Raw genomic sequence first — 6,756 nt, 5'->3', positions numbered from 1 at the left:
CTTACCCTCTCTGAGGACTGGATGGAGGAGGGGAGAGAGTGGGAACTTGGATTGGTATGTATAATGAAAAAAAGATAGTTTGTTTTCTTTTTTAAAAAAATAAAAAATAAAATAAAAAATACAGAAAAATTAAAAACATTATAAGGTAGAGATCTCTCTCTTCCTTGTACCTTTCTCTACTGCCTAACTGATTTGACTGAGTGAGTCTCACTGTCACTACCTTTCTGCTGAATGGAGCCCCAAGCACTAGTCACACAGGTCACTGCTTGCCACCACCAGAAGGCATTACAACTTCCCCCTTCACAGGCAGCAGCCATGGGTGCGTCTCTGGCTACAGTGGCGATTCTCCTGTTACTTCAATATTTAAAAGACTGCAGCAGCATCCAAAAGAATTTCATTTTGTTTAAGTATTTGAAAGTTAAGAATGATCTTCAGGCGACAGCGAGTTCCATTTTGTCTTCTCTGGGTAGAGGTTTGGTCTGTTCTTGAATGTTCCGGGGTGGAGAAGCTAAGAGAAAGCACAGGATGTAGAGGTCTCCTCAGAGCAGCCACCCCCTCGTTCTCACCTTCACCGTCTACCAAGAGCAGCATTCTTGCTTGCAGAGCTGACCCTGGAGGATGGATTCCTGTCAGATTTCTTTAGCTCAGGTGCAGACGTGGAGTCTGGGTGGTTTTTGTGCCATCTTTCCCTGCCAGCTCCCTCAGTGGTCTTGGTTCCCTCCATTTCCAGGACCACAGCGGGAGTTCCCTCTTTGGCCTCTAGGGACATTCACCCCATCCATTTTATTTCCCTTTTTCCTTGATGGTCGTTCCTCAGAGGGCTGAGCTGGGGCTACTTTCTCTCCATGTCTTGTAGGAAACTGCTCCTCTGTGCCTGAGCTTTGAGATCAAGGAGGAGGGTTCGAGCTTTGCTTCACGAACCACGCATTATCATTTGGTGGAGGGGCTGGCAAAACCTTTAGAGGACGTTCAGCTTCAGAGATTGGAGAGTAACAGTCTTCTTTATTGAGTGTTTCATTTTCTAAAGACTGTTCGCTCTCTCCTTCACGTATTTCCTCCAGATGTGGTTGCAGGCCCAGTCTGCAATGACTCACTTCCTGTCCTCCACCATTCTCTTTCCGAAATTTCTTCACTTCACCAACTCGGGCTTCTCTCCCGGGACTGGCAGTCTAATTTTGGCTCACATCCAGCTGATACTACAACTCCTGGTCCTTCTGTAGTTTGTTCTACTTCTATATCTCTAGCAGCTGTGTCACCAAACAGGCTTTGCCCCTCTGAAGACAGAAGCCACTCAACTGGACTAGGAGGTGAAAAGTTTCTGCAGCCCAGTAAGCCTCTCCAAATCAGACCAAATCAAACCGAATTAGAAAAAGCCTGTTTAATAGACACCATGCTCCTGGGTGGCTTTCCAGCCACCCAGAGGGGAAATGGGAAAGGAAGACTGGAAAAAAGTGGTTGTTCTCCCCCGGGAGGCAGTTTAAATACCCTGTGGGAGTGGTATGGGGCATTTCTCGGGAGAGGTCATTGTTTGGCAGGCTTTCTCAGTGCCAGAGTATGGACTGAGACAACTCCAAGAGAGGGAGCCTTGGGATGGATTTTTCACCAGAACATTCCAGACTCTTTGGATATATGAATGCCAGGGGTAGGAGTGAGACTTCCATACAAACATTCCAGACTCTTTGGATATATGGATGCCAGGGGCTGGGGTGAGGCTTCCATCAAAACAAGAGGTGCTAGCAAAGGAATCATCTTCCTTAGGTATACTCCAAGGTTTTAGATTCAGTTGGGTCTGTTTTTTTTGTTTTGGTTTTTTTTTTTTTTTTTTTTTTTTTTTTTTTTTTTTTTTTTTTTTTTTTTTTGTGGGGAGGGGTTAGGGTCTATCATCATACCTATAATTGCCCCAAGAGTAATCATCTCTGGAGCTCCATGACCAACAATCCCATGTGTCATACTGGTCTTCATAGCTGCCACCACCTCCTCAGTAGTCATCATCCCCATGGTACACACTAGCAAATGCTCTTCTGCCACTAACCTATCCTGGAGTCATAGCCTTGGTTATAGTCTCTGCTGCCTTCCTCATCATACCTAGCCGACGCCCACAGCAATCAACATCTTGGTTTGTGCAGTCCATTATGTGTCCTGATACCTGTCACAATACTGATCTGAAGATCTTGATACTTGTCTCCAAAGCGATCATCACCTTTTTTAGGTAGGTAGCCATCAACTTTGTCTGTGGCAAGACGGGCCATACAGTCTGTCTGTTTCGTCAGAATCCCAAATTCTATCCCCACCAAAAACACCATCATCCCTGTCTTTATTCTGTGTTTGGCTAACGATGTCCACTGAAATTATCCTGTTACCTAGAGACCCGTCATTGTGTCTCAGAGTACTGAGTAGAGAATCCAAGCTCTCAAATTCTGCGTAGCCAACTTTCAACCTGTCTGGATTACTGGGTTCACGACGTATGCATACAACACTGATATTTCATCTTCTCAAGAATTTCTTAATGGGGTCATCTGTCATATCATAGGGCGGGTTCCTTAGAAAAGTAGGGTGGAGATTTTGGAAGATGATCTGGTCGATATTGGGTTCTCTAGCAGCCTGTGGAGCAGTGGGAAGGATAGGATGGTGGGTTGGAGGTGCCCCTATACACATTGCCATCATTACTATGCCAAGTTATTGACACATTTCTTTCCAGATTGTCTGTTTTGTCAGCACAGATGTCTGGTTGGGAGACATGGGTGTTTCCTCCACCAGTGCCCACATTCCGAGCCAAAGAGTCTGTTAGGGAAATGGTCTTCCCCTTTTTCTTCTTCTTCTTCTTCTTTTTTTTTTTTTTCTGCTGAGGCAAACATGTTGGGAGAGGGAGAAAGAACACAAGGTAAAAATTGGTTTTTAAAGTTAGGATTTTCTTATGGCATTTCAATACATATGTATTAATTTACTTTCCATACATGTTTTCCTATATGTTGCCCTCTCCTACTGTCATCCTTCCCGCCTACTTCTTCTTGGTACATTCATCCCTCTTTGTAGTCCCCCAACATGTATTCCATCACTATAACTTTTCTTCTCTTCAGCTTCCCTTAAGACCTTTTCTCACGATCCTTTTTTCTAGTTTCATCACACACACACCAAGATTCTGTGAGAGAAAACACTTGGTATTTGACTGAGTCTAGCTCACTTCATTTCATGTAATGATGTCCAGTTCTGCCCATTTTCTGCAAATGTCACAGTTTCATTTTCTTTTCTGTGGAATAAAATTTTGTTGTACATGTGTGTCCTTTATCCATGTCCTTTATCTATCCATCTATCATGTTGGGACCTAATGGAGTCCTGGCCTTCCTACTCATCTCCCCTGTTGGTGACCTTTGTCCTTGTTGTCCTGGGTTTCTGAGAAACTTGCAAGTTCCGTGCTCTCAGAGTTTTTTTTTTTTTTTTTTTACTTACAACCCTGCTTCCTGAGTACACATTGCCTTGGCCCTAACCCGAGGATCCAGCGATGAGATCTCCATCCTGTTGGGCCACCTGTCTGGGTTAGGTATAAAACCCCCTTGGTGATGTACAATAAAGGATTCTGATTCTGCAACATCAAAAGTGCATGTTCCATTAATCCTGATGTCCTTCGCTTGGACTTGGCTTTAGCTGTGCTGGCACGGCACTGTCAATCAATATCTAGGCTAGTTTTATTTCCTAGGTATCTTAAATAGTATAGCAATAAACATGGCTGTGTAGGTATCTCTATGGTATATCAACTTAGAGTCCTTTGGGTATATATGGTATAGCTGTACCATATTGTAGTTCTAGTTTCTTTTAGTTGTGAGCAGCTTCCATACTATTTTCCACAGTGGTTACAATGGTTAATCTTCATTGCCAAATATGCTGGATTTGGAATCAGTGCAGAATACAAGTCAAAGTATCTATGAGGGTATCTCTGAAAAGGTTTACCTGAGCATGGAAGACTTACCCAGAATGTGGAAGACACTAACTCCATGACCTGGGGTCCTGAACTGAATGAAAAATGAGAAACTAGGGGTACAGACGAAACTCAATTGCTAGAGCACTTGCCTCATGTGCACAGTCACCTAAAACCAAGCACGGTTGCCCAGTGCTGTACTCCCAGCACTCAGGAGGTAGACGCTGGAGGATCAGGAGTTCAGGGTCATCCCTGAATACATATTGAATTTAAAGGAAGCCTATCCTGCATGAGACTCCCTCTCAAGGGGAAGAGGGAAAAGAAAAGAGAAGGAAGAAGAGAGAGGAGAGAACAAGTTGAGCGGCAGCATTTGCCTGCATTTGCTTGATTGGAGACCCAGCAGAACCCGCTTCCTCGGTCTCCTGCTATGCTTCTGCCTTCCCCACTAGCGAAGACTCTACCCTCAAGCTGCAAGTCAACTCAATACCTTTATTAAGTTGCTCTTGTCAGGCATTTTGTCACAATATGTAAGTTAAATAAGACAGAAAATTGGTTCTGAGGAGCGGGGCTGTTGCTATGACAAACATACAAAGCATGTAGGCTTGGGAATTGGTTACAAGGTGTAGTGGGAACTGCGGGGCCGCTTCCCTGCCGCCCCAGCTCCCGGCCGCCAGCTAGCTCTAGCTTATGCCCCGAAATAATTACACAGAAACTGTATTCTTTGCCTGGCCCATTAGTTCCAGCCTCTTATTGGCTAGCTCTTACATATTGATCTAACCCATTTTTAATAATCTGTGTAGCCCACAAGGTAGCTTACCAGGGAAGATCTTAACCTGTGTCTGCCTGGAGTGGGAGAACCATGGCGACTCCTTGACTCAGCTTCTTTCTCCCAGCATTCTGTTCTGTTTACTCCGCCTACCTAATTTTATGTCCTATTAAAGGGCCAAGGCAGTCTCTTTATTTAACCAATGAAATTAACACAAAACAGAAGACTCTCCCCCATCAACAAGAGAATGTGGAAGAGTCAAAACTCGGGACTAGAAAAGACCTAAAATGCTGTAAACATATCTTAATGGGCCACTGTGGTGGGAGTACGGAAGACTAAACTACTGATTATAATGTAGACGGTATAGGTCTCCTTTGTAAGGTTTCAGAGAGAACTAAATTCTCTATCAAAAACTTAACTAGAGACTATTTGGATGACATTCTGGCAAGGAACCTTGCTTTATCCTGGCCATGTCCTAAGAATTTGAGATTGAATGAATTAAACAGTAGTATACTAATTTGGTTAACAGAGGAAATGTAAAGAAATAACAGTATTCAAGCTGTGTCAATCATTCTAATCAGGTCAATAGTGAAAAAGAACAAGTAAAGCAAAAAGATATGGGGAAAAAATGTGAAATTTGACCAGGAAAAGAACATGAGCAAATTTAAAGTTGCAGACAAGATGGGTGCCCAGAAAGTCACTGTAATTAGTAGAAATTAATAAAATTACCTGGCATAAGTGAGAAGGAAACACGGAACATGCAACAAACCCACTTAGGAGTATATTAGAGGGGGCATGTACAGGCCTAAGGAAGTCAGTGTATGGCGGGGGTGGGGGGGCGCATCGTGTGTTCAAAAGCTGCCTAGTGCATGTGCACAGGGGGTTGACTTGGCTACAGTCATACGCAGATGATGGGGCTCACGCATGTGCGCAAAGACTTAGCTGAGTCATATGTGGATGATGTAACCACGCATGCACATGGGTCACGCGGGTCCCTGGGGCCATTAGGCACATCTGCCTGAGGGCTTGTCCACACATGCATGGCCCTATAAGCCGGAAGTGGCATCCTTATTGTGTCTGAAATCATAACAATTAGCACCATTAAATTCAAGTTCCTGTTGGGCAGTGGTGGCATGCACGTTTAATCCTTGCACTTGGGAGGCAGAGACAGGCAGATTTAGGTGAGATTGAGGCCAGCCTGGTCTACAGAGCTAGTTTCAGGACAGGCTCCATAGCTACACTGAGAAAAACTGTCTTGAAAACAAAACAAAACAAAGAAAAAAATTCAGGCTCCTTTTCTTGTAGCTGTTACTTGTTCTCAAGGCTCCACTGCAGTACAGTATCAAACAATAGGTTTTCACAAAATGGTACCCAACCCCTGCATTCCCAGTATTACAAAGACAGAGTGAGAGTCCTTCCCACTGAGTTCTATGCGTAATCACTGGCTCACCAAATCTTGCAACTGCTTTTGAGGTTTGTAAAAATCTGTGCATTTGCTCTGGGGATAGGTCTTCTAGTTTGTTTTCACCGGGGATGCTCTACTTACCTTTAGGAGGATCCTTCTGTGTCATCACCCCAATTGTGGAGCCATGCAGCTGACATCTTTTTTCATGGGCAGCCCATCTTTCCCTGATACCTTTGTGGTATCTCATCACTACCTCTGTGAAGTTCTGGAGCTCTTCCTCTTCTTTTGGAATAAAGTTGAACTTTCTGTTATCTTTGTGTATTCTCCACCAAGCCATCTAGAAAAGCAGCATCTAGTCGATTTTCTTACCTTGAACCTTGGGAAAAAAAGAGAAACGTCTCACTGTGTAGTACAGGCAGGCCTGGAACTCATATGTATTCTAGATTGGCATTAAACTTATGGCAATCCTTTTGCCTCAGCTTCCTTGGTGCTGTAATCACAGGCCTTAACCACTACCACCACATCTGACTTTCAGCATGCATCTTGCTGTTTACAGACATGACAAGTACCATGAGGATGAAGAGGTGGAGACAAGAAAGCATAGGAGAAATTAGTTGAAATCCTGGAATTTGCTATCAATATGTACTTATTCTTTTTTTTTTTTTTTTTTTT

The 6,756-nt window shown here is 43.7% G+C and overlaps 1 pseudogene; it reads right to left on the bottom strand.

The window, feature by feature from the left end:
* Positions 1–363: 363 nt before the first annotated feature.
* LOC126490832 (eukaryotic translation initiation factor 4B-like) overlaps positions 364–6,756 on the bottom strand; it is a 13,914-nt pseudogene continuing 7,521 nt past the window's right edge.

This window comes from Alexandromys fortis, unplaced genomic scaffold (genome assembly GCF_014885135.2).
Source record: "Alexandromys fortis isolate MF-2015 unplaced genomic scaffold, M_Fortis_MF-2015_v1.1 scaffold_246, whole genome shotgun sequence".
In the NCBI taxonomy this organism is placed as follows: domain Eukaryota; kingdom Metazoa; phylum Chordata; class Mammalia; order Rodentia; family Cricetidae; genus Alexandromys; species Alexandromys fortis.
The sequence above is the reverse complement of the archived record's forward strand: the minus strand, read 5'-3'. Positions and strand labels throughout refer to the sequence as shown.